A 13,220-nucleotide genomic window follows, 5' to 3' on the forward strand; every position below is an offset into this window, starting at 1 on the left:
AGCAGCAATGGGGACATTCACAGTGAGAGAGGAGCAGCAATGGGGCCATTCACAGTGAGAGAGGAGCAGCAATGGGGCCATTCACAGTGAGAGAGGAGCAGCAATGGGGCCATTCACAGTGAGAGAGGAGCAGCAATGGGGCCATTCACAGTGAGAGAGGAGCAGCAATGAGGCCATTCACAGTCAGAGAGGAGCAATGGGGCCATTCACAGTGAGAGAGGAGCAGCAATGGGGCCATTCACAGTGAGAGAGGAGCAGCAATGGGGCCATTCACAGTGAGAGAGGAGCAGCAATGGGGCCATTCACAGTGAGAGAGGAGCAGCAATGGGGCCATTCACAGTGAGAGAGGAGCAATGGGGCCATTCACAGTGAGAGAGGAGCAGCAATGGGGCCATTCACAGTGAGAGAGGAGCAGCAATGGGGCCATTCACAGTGAGAGAGGAGCAGCAATGAGGCCATTCACAGGGAGAGAGGAGCAATGGGGCCATTCACAGTGAGAGAGGAGCAGCAATGGGGCCATTCACAGTCAGAGAGGAGCAGCAAAGGTGCCATTCACAGTCAAATAGGAGCAGCAATGGGGCCATTCACAGTGAGAGAGGAGCAACAATGGGGCCATTCACAGTGAGAGAGGAGCAGCAATGGGGCCATTCACAGTCAGAGAGGAGCAGCAAAGGGGCCATTCACAGTCAGAGAGAAGCAGCAATGGGACCATTCACAGTGAGAGAGGAGCAGCAATGGGGCCATTCACAGTGAGAGAGGAGCAGCAATGGGGCCATTCACAGTGAGAGAGGAGCAGCAAAGGGGCCATTCACAGTCAGACAGGAGCAGCAATGGGACCATTCACAGTGAGAGAGGAGCAGCGGGATCATTAACACCAAGATGTTGAGCAATTGCATTTATAACAATGACCATCCCACGTTACAAGAAATCACGCACAGGCATCTTACATAGCTAAGGTTTGAGACCTGGAATGCAAAGATCCTCATAGAATCCCTCATGTGCACAAGGAGGCAACTTGCCTCATCTAGTCTGCATCAACCCTCCAAAAGGGCACCATACCTAGGCCCACTCCTTGTCCTATCCCCATAACCCCATGCATTGATCATGGCCAATCCATCTAATCTGTACATCTTTGGACTGGATGTCCACCCCCACTGTGCCCGACAGGAATGGTGTACTGTTATTCTTGCCTGGGAGCTCAGGCATTGTGACATTGACATTGCCCTAGATGAGATCCAAGGGCCAGGGATAAACAAGCTCAAGAAACAATTTGTTGAATATACCCGCTTCTGGAAAGAAGAACATCAGTGTGCCTCCATCGGATTGGTTTTGACATTAAAAACTGACTGGTTGCCCATCTGAAATGATACCCCTCATGGGATAAGCAAACACTTAAGGACTCTTCAGCTCATCCAAACCCAGAACCAGTGCATTAGAGTCCTCACCCCAGCACTGGAAGCTACAGATGAGTCCAAAGAGGAATTTTACTCTCGCCTCAAACAATCATTGGTCAGAATCCCAGCAAGCAACAAGCTGATCCTCCCTGGTGACTTCAAAGCCAGATTTGGAAAGGCACACACCTCTGGGGAGGTGTAAAGAGGGGGGGAGGGGGGGGGGGGGGTAGGGAAATCCAACACCAATGGTACCTCGGTCCTGAGAAAATGCCTAGATGGCAGCCTTGTCACAACCAACACCCTGTTCCATCAAAGGAACAAGTACAAGGCATCATGGCAACACCTTCGCTCCTGCTTGGCTACATCAATTGTCCGAGCGAGGGATTGCAAGGATGTGCATATCACCCACACCATGAATGAACCAATGACTACTGGATGGACCACCGTCTAACCCGCTCTGTGATCAACCTCAATGAAGCCCCAAAGCAGCGAGGGAAACGGCAACAATGTCCCAGGAAAAACAATGTTGAAGCATTCAAAGACCCTGATAAGAAAGTCTACTGAGCTAATGCCTCTCCGCCAATCTGACAACTGCTGGTGACCCAGTGAAGCAGGATGTCCACAACGTCTGGTCTGCCTTTAAGGCCTCCCATAATTAGCACCTTCGTGCGGAGAGATGTTGGGTCACTTGACAAGGAACATCAAAATTGGTTCGATGAGAATGACCTGGAGACCCAGGAGCTGATAAACTGCAAGTGCAAGGCTTTCCTGAACCCAAATCAGCAACCCAACTCGAGAGCAAGAACGTAATTCTTATAGACCACTGAAGATTGCGGTCCAACAAAAAAAAAACACAACTTAAAGAACAGACGGTCGGTGGAGAAAGTGCAGTAAATCCAGCAGTTAGCCAACAACCATGACGCTGGAGGATTCTGCAGCAGTCAAGACTACCTATGGCCCAAGGATACAAGGTTCCTCCCCACTGCTGGCCAAGAATGAACAGAGATGTTCCTTCAGCGCCCGCAGGAAGGAGCACTTTGAGGATCTCAAAATGGGCGTCACCTTCAACGTGAGTATCCTTGATTCCATCCTGCATCGTGCTTCCTACCACCAACTCAGCACAATCCCAACCCATCACAAGGTGGAAAAGGCCATCTGAGAGCTAAAGAACAACAAGGCATCAGGAACAGATGGAAGCCTCACTAAAGAACTAAAACATGATGAAGAAGTACTATTGGTGTGAAAACACAACCTCATTTTGCTTATCTGGAGGGAGGAGAACATGCCAGAGATGCTGTAATTGTGTCCATCTTCATGAAAGGTGTCAAGCTTGATTGCAGTAACTGTAGAATAATTTCCCTGCTGTCGGCCACATGGAAGATCATCGCAAGGGTCCTCGCCTTCTCCCCGTGGCTGAAGAGTCCCAATGTGGATTCTGCTCATTAAGGGGCACAACACCGTGCGCCAACTGCAAGTGCAATTCAGTGAACAGCACCAACTCTTGTACATAGCCTTTTTTGACCTCACAAAGGCCTTCAACACTGTCAACTGTGAGGTTGCCCCCAAAGGTTTGTCACCATCCTACGCCTGCACCACAATGACCTGCAAGCCGTGATCCTGACCAATAGATCCATCATGGACCCAATTCGCGGTTGGACTGGGGTCAAGCAAGGTTGTCGTCATCGCACAGATGTTGTGATGCTCCATCTTACCCTCAGCAAGCTTCCCGCTGGAGTGGAGCTAAACTACAGAACAAACAGGAATCTATTCAACCAATGCTGCCTAAAGGCTAGATCCAAGATGGTGTCATCTTCTGTCATTAAGCTAGAGTATGCTAATAATGCTTGTGTCTGTGCACGCTTGGAGGCCGAGCTCCAAGTCATCGTCAACACCTTCACTCTTTTCCTCAGGCGAATGGAAGCATGGGCCTTACACTAAGACAAAGACTCTACTAACCTGCCCTGTCACACAGCACTGTCCCCCAGTTATATCAAAATCCACAATGAGGCATTATACAATGTGAACCACTTTCCATTCCCTGGGAGCCTACTGTCAACAAGGACCGGCATCAACAACGAGGTTCAACATTGTCGTCGTGTGCCAACACAGCGTCTGTTCGCCTGAGGAAAAGAGTGAATTGAAGACCAAGGCCTCCGACACAGTACCAAGCTCTTGATTTACAGAGCAGTATGTGATACCCATCCTCCAAGTGGCTCAGAGATGTGGACTATGTACAGCAAGCACTTCGAAACCCTGGAGCGGTACCACCAGTGCTGCCTCCACAAGATCCTGGAAATCCGTTGGCAGGATAGGCACACAAACGTCAGTGTTCTCTCTCAGGCCAACATCCCCAGCATCAAAGCACTGACCATGCTCGCTCAGCTCTGCTGAGTGGGCCACATCGTCCACATGCCTGACATGAGTCTCGCAAAATGAGAGCTCTATTCGGAGCTTCAACTTGGCAAGCCAGGTGGCAGAAGAAACGCTTCATGGACACGCTTAAAAATACCTTAAAAATGCAACATCCCCACTGACAACTGGGAATCTCTGGTCCAAGACCATCTGAAGTGGAGGAAAAGCATTCAGGAAGGAGCTGAACACCTTAAGCTGAAGCTAAGCGAGAAGAGCATGTGGCAACCCAGGCACACCACCCACGTGCTCCCCCAACCACCATCTGCCCCATCTGTAACAGAGACTTTAGGTTGTGCATTGAATTCCTCAACCACCTAAAAACTCATTCTTTGTGTGGAAGCAAGTCATCCTCAGCTCCGAGGGGCTGCTTAAGAAGATGACTTTTGAAATCTGTACCTCAAAATAAATCCCAGTACTTTACTAGCATATTAAAAATGAGCCTGGCATTTAGACTTATATTTCAAGTTCACGCATTACACTCGTCTATAAGTAAAACTTTGAACCGGGTGCGAATATTCACAAAATCACTCCATAATGTAAAGAACAAAGAACAAAGAAAATTACAGCACAGGAACAGGCCCTTCGGCCCTCCCAGCCTCCGCCGATCCAGATCCTTTATCTAAACCTGTCTCCTATTTTCCAAGGTCTACTAAAGAACAAAGAAAATTTACTGAAGATTTACTAAAGATACTGGACTGTTTAATAAGAAGCTCCTATCTAAAGACTGAAATAAGACAATGAGGGAATAGGCTGTAACAAAAATACATCGATGTAGCGCCCTTCATGGCTCCAGGATGGCCCAAAGCACTTTAAAGCTAACTTTTTAAAATGTAGTCATTATTGTAATGTAGGAAATCTCATTTGTGCACAGCAAGGTCCCATAAACAGCAATGTGATAACATACAGACAATCTGTTTCTGGTGATGTTGATTGAGGGGCGATTTTTTTTTTTAAAAACCATAACACCGCAGAGAACTCTTCTGGCCTTATTTGAAATAATGCCTTGGGAGTTTTTAATGTCGGCCTGAGACAATGATTGCCAACACTCCAATGAGCCTAAATCTTCGCCCAACAAAAGCAATGACTTGTAAACAGGAGAACATCAGGGAGCGGCTGGTTGAATGGAGGTCGCTTAAGGTTAGATTCATGATACGTACTAAGGAGGAAACCTATGTTTGTGAAAGGTTACATTACAATAAACCTGATAGCAAGACTTCCTGTTTTCAGAGGCATTTGCTACTCACATATTAGACCTGATCTTATCGGGTTGACTATCTAAACGCCCAGTTTATTTCTTTTCAGATTCTCATAAGATTTGAGGGCAGCAAATAAACTTGAAGAAAAATATCTGATTTCATACTGATATAAAGCTGAGCATTCTCTGCATTGCTGGTTAATATTGGAAGAATATTAAAGCCACGGAAAAGATACAGTCACAGCGATGACACTCAGACAGCACACATTAAAAAAATTAAATGACTTTTTTTCTTAAAAAGCATATTTGCCTTGTAACTGCCACAGGGATTTTCCCTACATGCTTTTGTAACTTTGGCAGATGATCTGTAGGATCCCTCGAGAAATGCCGAAACGGATGTTCAAATTGAGATCTGTTGATCTTCCGCTGAAGTTATACTGGAAATTTCAGAGAACCTGTTTATTTTTTGGATTGTATTTAAGGTAAAATGAAGGGAAATCATCTGGCCTCTTCTGATTATTAGAGATTAAAGAATGTGAGTCTCCAAAGTCCCAGAAAAGTGTTGAGAATGTTGGCTTGGAAACAGCTGTGCTTTGAACTGTCCATTTATTTGCAAGAAAAAATAACTTTGGGGTCTCAAGGGTAGCTCATCAGCATTTCTACTTGGATAAACATTTTTGTCCAAGGACAATAATCACATATGGTAATTACTCTAAATTCAGGGTGCACCTTTCCTTTTCTAAACGTCCAGCTGAACACGGTTCTGGAATCTGTGGTAATCTCAGGCATATTATTTGGGTTCAGTTTTACATATTGCTGGAACAGCCTTAAATAGTGTCTCTCCTGAGCCTTCTTTTCCTCAGGGTAAACCTTCACAGGTTCATAGTTTAGATGTCTTAAGATAGGTGTTACCTTTGTTATTATTTTTTTTTCAAATTTAGAGTATCCAATTAAATTTTTCCAATTAAGGGGCAATTTAGTGTGGCCAATCCACCTACGCTGCACATCTTTGGGTTGTGGGCGTGAAACCCACGCAAACATGGGGAGAATGTGCAAACTCCACACGGACAGTGACCCAGAGCCAGGATCGAACCAGGGACCTCCGCGCCGTGAGACTGCAGTGTTATCCATTTGTTATTATTTTATAAACTGCTTCAATTTATTGGGCATCTTTACTATATTTGAGGGACCTGGGCAGGATTCTCCGACCCCCCCGCCAGGCTGGAGAATCGCCGGGGGGGACGGCATGAATCCTGCCCCGTCGCCTGATGCTCAATTTTCCGGTGCAGGTTTTTTGGCGGGTCAGGAATCACGCCGCGCTGGTCGGGGGCTGTTGGCAAGGGCCCCCTGGCGCTTCTCCGCTCCGTGAAGGGCCGAACGGCCACCCGTTTTTGGCCAGCCCCGCTGGTGTAAATTGCACAACTTTGTTACCGGCGGGACCTGGCTCTGCGGGCAGGCCATGGAGTCCTCGGGGGGGGGGGGGGGGGGGGGGGGGGGGGGGGGGGGGACATAGGGGGATCTGGCCCCAGGGGGGGCCCTCACGGTAGCCTGGCCAGTGATCGGAGCCCACCCTTCTGCAGGCGGGCCTGTGCCGTGGGGGCACTCTTTCCCTCCACGCCGGCTGCTGTAAAGCTCCGCCATGGCCGGTGCGGAGAATAAACCCTCTGCGCATGCGCAGGGATCATGTCAGCGGTTCTGGGAACACCTGGCGTTCCTGCGCATGCGCCAACCCGCGCCAGCCAGCAGAGGCCGTTCGGCGCCGGTTGGCACAGCGCCAATCACTCCAGTGCCGGCCTAGCCCCAAGGTGCGGAGGATTCTGCACTTTCCGGGCGGCCCGATGCCGGAGTGGCTCACGCCACTCTTTGGCGCCGGTACGGCCCCGCCCGCCGTTTACCGGAGAATCCCGCCCCAGAATTGTACATAGCACCTCAGGTCTCACCATATTCAAATTCATTGTTAACTCTTGGAACTTATGCTTTATATTTTTGGCTATAAACCCCAACGGCACGGTGGCATAGTGGTTAGCACTGCTGCCTCATAGTGCCTGGGACCCCAGTTTCATTCCGGCCAGGGGTAAATGTGTGGAGTTTGCAAGTTCTCCCCACGTTTGCCTAGGTTTCTTCCTGCAGTCCAAAGATGGACAGGTTTGGTGGATTGGCCATTATCAATGTGTGGGGTTATGGGGATGGGAGGGTGGGAGGTGGGATGGGCCTAGCCAGAGTGCTCTTTTGGAAGGTCAGTGCTGACAAGATTGGCCTCCTTGTTCTTTATAGGGATTCTATAGATCAAGTCAGTCAGTCTTGTTGCTGTTACATAATAGACTTTTAGTTTCAGTGATTCTATCCACTCTTACCCCAAAAGTCGCAAAAGACGTGCTTGTTATGTGAATTGGACATTCTGAATTCTCCCACAGTGTACCCAAACAAGCGCCGTAGTGTGGCGACTTGGGGATTTTCACAGTAACTTCATCGCAGTGTTAATGTAAGCCTACTTGTGACACTAATAAAGATTATTATACCTATTTGGTGCTTCTTAATCTCGTTACTTTGTAAATGTCAACATTAAATATCAATTGCTACACAAGTTCACCTTTCAAACCTATTCAATCTTCTGCTTACTTTTTCACTATTCCTGATTCCCCCAACCCAGCACAAATCAAATGCCATCTATGAACTTGAGAGAAAAGTTTGTTCCTGTCCAAAGTTTCAAATCATTTATTTACATTGTAAACAACGATGACCCCAATACAGATCCTTGTGGCACTGCCAGTGACGCCACTTTCCATTCAACACAGTTCCATTCACAACCACCTTTTACTTTTTCTGACTTGGCCAATTTTCAATTCAGCTCAGAAACCTGGCTCCTATTTCTTGTGGACTGACTGTTTCTGTAACAGTGTCGAATGCCTCGCTAATGTCTAATTATAACACACCCTCTGAATTCTTGTTATCAACAAGACCTTTGTCTTCTTCAAAGAACCACAATAATTTGCTAAGCAGAAAATATCTCCAATAAATTCATTCACATTTCTCCTTATCATATTACATCAATTCAGGTGTTTCAATATTCCATCTCTTAGAATGTCCTCTTATACTTCAGCTACAGGACATCCAATGCTCACTGGTTTCCCAGCCCATCCTGATGACGTTTAGAATGGAAATGGTGTTTGCATTCTTAATTACCATTGCCAGGGTACATTTTTATAATTGTTTCCTGCAGATTGTAGCAAGGACATCACTGGTCTTCATCACCACTCCTTTAAACACTCTTGTATGACATTCATGCACACATGGTATCCTGTCTTCCTCAACTGTGACTGCCAGCCAGTACTTCCATTTCTTTTACTATTTCCACTGTCCTCCCTACACCTGAGGAATCTAAACGCCACACCAGGAAAACTGTTGTTGGCCTCTTCACCATGGCAACAGATTTCATTTTGTTTAATTGCCATCTCTCGATCACTTCATATCATGTCTTTGTTGGAACCTTTACCAGCTTCTATGCTGACCTTGGAGAGGGTGCAGAGGTGGTTCACAAGAATGATCCCCAGAATGAAGGGTTTGTCATATGAGGAGTGGTTGAGGACTCTGTGTCTGTACTTGATGGAGTTTAGAAGGATGAGGGGGGGATCTCATTGAAACTTACAGAATACTGAGAGGCCTAGATAGAGTGGACGTGGAGAGGATGTTTCCACTAGTAGGAGAAACTAGAACCCAAGGGCACAACCTCAGGCTGAAGGGACAATCCTTTAAAACAGAAATGAGGAGGAGTTTCTTCAGCCAGAGAGTGGTGAATTAGTGGAACGCATTGCTGCAGAAGGCTGTGGAGCCCAAGTCATTGAATGTTTTTAAGACAAAGATGGATAAGTTCTTGATTAATAAGGGGATCATGGGGTATGGCAAGAGGACAGGAGAATGGGGATGAGAAAAATATCAGCCATGATTGAACAGCAGAGCAGACACGATGGGCCGAATCGCCCAATCCTGCTGAATAAAAAGGTTTAACACTTTCCCTTATTTATATTCACTCAATTGCTTCACTCAACAGTTTGTAAGAAGGTCTGTGGATGCTCCATCATTGAATACATTTAAGGTTGGGATAGGCAGATCTTTGCTGTTTCAGGGAATCGAGGGATATGGGGGAGCGGGCAGAAAAATGGTGTGGAAGGTCTACTCCTGCTCCTATTTCTTGTGTTCTTATGCTATCAGCAGGTTCTACAATTTTAATTATTCTGGCAATTGTGTCGCTTTCACATTCAAACCTACACATGAAGTTATGCATAATTATGCTAATCAACTAAACCACATAAACGTGTGCAAGTAACACAACACTTCACCTTTTGCACAACATTCAGCACTATTCGTGTCACCACAGAGATCGAAGCAGTCTGTGCCCAAATGCAGCATTTCAGCCCAGGTTAACCAAAATCACAACTAAAGCAGTAGCATCAGCTTCAAAACAAGGTCAATATTCTTCCCTCTACACTAACAATGATGATCTGCTGCCAGCATTTTTGCTGCAGAGTTTACGGTAAAGCAGCTGACCTCATATTTCAGGCAGGAAGTTCCATTAAATGTGAATTGGGGTGCTATGACACAAGAATGAATCATCTTGCCATGTCAAGACAATACAAAAGTAGAGCAGAAGGGACCCCAAAAGGGTCAGTTTTAATTCATTTTTGTTGGGGTCTGGTGGAGCACGATTCCCAGGGTTAACATCCAGACTGTTGTGAAGTAAACTGCATATCAAGATATTTACTCTACAGTCATAACCATGGATATGGCCATGGCCATTATGATGGTCAACAGGAAGTGATCTTTGAGAATAACTGTACCATTAGGACAACAGTGTAATGTGACAAATGGCTCCCTCTAGTGGCCAAGTCAAGTTCCAGAAAATTTACACCAGAGATTTTGCCTGTCTATTGACACACGGAAATAGAAGAAAGATTAAAATGCAGCATCAGTATCACACTGTACTTTCCCTTCTTTTACCACAATGGCAAAATTCCTTTTTATTCAGAGATACACATTAGGGGATATAGTAATCAATCCCCAATGTGCACAGAATTCTAATTTTGGCTTTGTGCAAATCATGCACTATTCAAATTGCCTCATTAATATTTAAATCAATTTTGCGTGCAACCTGACTACTGTTGGAGCCATTGATTTAACATGCACAGAAGATCTGGGGACTCTTCCAGCAGGTAGGAGCCCATCTTCCACAGAAGGAATGGATTAACTATTTTGTATGACCCAATCTACAGGAGAATCAGTGCCTATCCTGTCTCAATTTGCCTCAATTTAAAAACAAAATCACGATTCTTGACATTCACAATGAATTTGCATTACACTGGAAGTTCACCTGGATGTAATCTGCACATACAATACGTTTTTGTGTATATGCTGGGCAAAGCTAGTCTCATTTCATTATTCAAGTAGGTCCCGCATGCATCCCAATTGATGCAGGCACAATGCGCGTGCAAATATCTGTACAAGTGGGTAAATATATCAGCAAGAATTGAATGTGTTTCTGAAATATAGTTAAGTCATGTATAGGAGTCTTGGTGCATTATTGAAAAAAAAACTGTCCAGTGTTTCTGGCACTGTATTCAGATTGGATTCAGTCCATAGATCAATGGCAGCTTAGTTAATAAACAAAACCAGACCAAATCCCAGCACAATCACAGGCATTCTGTGAGATGTGATCTGTACCTTGGGACACAGGCATTCAAGGCAGAAGTCAGTACTTCCAGATTGTGAAAAAACTGGAATGCAAGATTTCAAGAGATTATTTTTGCTTTGCCAGCAACTTCATATTAATGATGCAATTTATTTCCAAATGGTCAAATATTATGTCAAAACTCGGCTAAAAAGGAGGCACCAAACCAAACATGAATCTTTTCCTTTGAAAGTGTGGTTCCCCTATGTTTCTTCATACATTCACATTTGATTCTCTAATGCACCTCATAAAACCTACTGATCGTGGGACAGATAATTATTAGATAAACTCATTATTATATCTTACTATACTAATGCATTTTGGTCATTGAACCCTTCTGCCTCTTACACAAATGAGAAAGAAAGTTTTTATATTATTTGCCCAAGACGAATTGCATGGTTTAAAAAATTGAAATAGGATTGTATGATGATCAAACATTCGTAGTTCCTTTAAAAATATGAACATGGTGGCGCAATGGTTAGCACCGCTTCCTCACGTTTCTAAGGACCCGGGTTCGATCTCCACCCTGGGACACTGTCTGTGTGGAGTTTCCACATTTTCTCTGTGACTGTGTGGGTCTCACCACCACAACTCAAAGATGTGCAGGGTAGGTGGATTGGCCACACTAAATTGACCCTTAACTGGAAAAAAAATACAAACATTTCACCTTTGCTAGAGTACTCACAGTACAAAAGGTTACTTAAAAATCTAATTTCAAGATGAAGAAACACACAATTACTAGTGACAAATAGCTGCCTTTCAACAAGTTTCTGAAACACAAATTAAAGAAAACGGTGCTCCTAAGATCCATATATAGCAGTAAATGAATTGAATACAGCAGCAGAGTACAAGTTGTGTAAATTGGGTTTGTATAGATTTACGCAGACCAAATATATATTTCCATACAGCAGCTAAGAGGACAGGTTCAGAGAGTTTTGGAAAGGTTAACATTGTTCCTCAATGTCACAGAATTGATCGTTTGCGCTGCTCATTAATTCGAATTTCATAAGAAATTACACTTAAAGAGCCCACAAAATGAATAAAAGGAACAAAGCCTGTCAAGTTCTATATCTTGAACTGTTCTGTAACTACGACCAAATAAGTACCCAGAATTTCAATCCATAATTAACAATTCACTGCCAAGGGAGCAAAATATACTATTTATATAGATTCACAATGTACCGGAACAGTAAATTATACGCTTTGCTAACTCAATTCATTCATTTTGGTTACTGTTATATCAGACTGGGGTTCCATACGTCATGAGGTAAAGTAAGAATGGTGAAAACATTGTAAAAGAGAAAAGAAAGACATTGCATGCAGGGTTTGCTTCAAATATTCATTACAAAATGATTATTTTCATTGAATGACACTACCTTACTTTAAGTTTGGTATAAGCTTCCAGTAACTGTAACCAACCTGGTGCACAACACTGATACAGAGCACCCAGGCTCGCAAAGTAAAACATGAAACTGCAGCAGTTCACACTACCTTTATCAGTCAGGCTTCTCTCATTTCTGGGACACGGGGCTTCTCAAACAGGATCTTCTTAACAATGCCAGCAAGCTCGGAGACCACACAGCTCCGAAAGGGGCTCTCAATGGCTTCGCCTCTCAACCTCATTCAACTGCAATGACTGAATTAGGCCAGCTCTAACCATCTGTTGAAACACGCCTGGATTAGTCACTGTACTCTGTTTGCACCCAGTTGAAAGCTGCAGGCTGGGTGTTTCCCAGAAGCAGAGGCGGAGCGTAGATTGCCATCTAAAGCACTCCAGAATCCTATGATTGGTACCTTGCACAGCTAATCGGTATATGAGCTACGTTAAGGTGGGGAAAGTTACTCAGTGGATCGGCTGTGTTTAAGCAGCCCCAATCTGCCGGCGCTGAAAGGACCTTGCAGACTCTTGGCTGAATATATTGCTGCATTCACAGTACATCTGTAGCAGACATTTCCATCTGATCAGCTGCTTCTTCTGGACACGGGGGCAGGGTTTACTTTATTCGCCAGGAAACAGCTGGTTTAAATGATTCCAGCAGAACCTATTGAATTCGCCCCCGATATAAGAAATAAGGCATTCATTTCTGCAAAGAAAAAAAAAATGAGTGGTAAAATGTACAGGTGAATGAATGAATGCGTTTCCCGCGCTGTTTTATAAATCCCTGGCAGTAAAACAGAGCATTAATCTGTCAATGAATCCAGCATCAGTCATTTTACATGACTACCCAAGTAGAATGTGGATCACGCAAATAAGCTTGCAGCAGGACACACGGCGTGTAGTTTGCTGGAGTACAGATTGTGAGATTTTCCCCACACAGTGAATCTTTTCAACCAGTTTCACCGAGACTTTAAGACAGGTGTGGCTCCTGATCAAAGCAGAAGACAGAACCACTGAGGTGAACTTGGTCCTCAGTTGTAACCCAGGGTGAGCTACTGAATATTGGCAGGGAGGCAGCTTTGCACCACCACGGGGGGGGGGGGGGGGGACAACTTCAGG

At 45.0% G+C, this 13,220-nt stretch overlaps 1 protein-coding gene across 4 annotated transcripts in view; it reads right to left on the minus strand.

The window, feature by feature from the left end:
* The window catches only part of LOC119969528 (extracellular sulfatase Sulf-2-like), a 433,021-nt gene extending 420,246 nt beyond the window's left edge, over nucleotides 1–12,775 (minus strand). For 2 of the 4 annotated variants that reach the window (XM_038803243.1, XM_038803242.1), the window contains exon 1: nucleotides 12,215–12,772. The gene's annotated coding sequence lies outside the window, so the exon portion shown is untranslated. Of the gene's footprint in view, nucleotides 1–12,214 lie in introns of all 4 variants that reach the window. The other 2 variants (XM_038803237.1, XM_038803240.1) reach the window with 2 other exon arrangements.
* Between the last annotated feature and the right edge of the window lie 445 nt (nucleotides 12,776–13,220).

The sequence above is a fragment of the Scyliorhinus canicula genome, chromosome 7, assembly GCF_902713615.1.
Source record: "Scyliorhinus canicula chromosome 7, sScyCan1.1, whole genome shotgun sequence".
In the NCBI taxonomy this organism is placed as follows: Eukaryota; Metazoa; Chordata; class Chondrichthyes; order Carcharhiniformes; family Scyliorhinidae; genus Scyliorhinus; species Scyliorhinus canicula.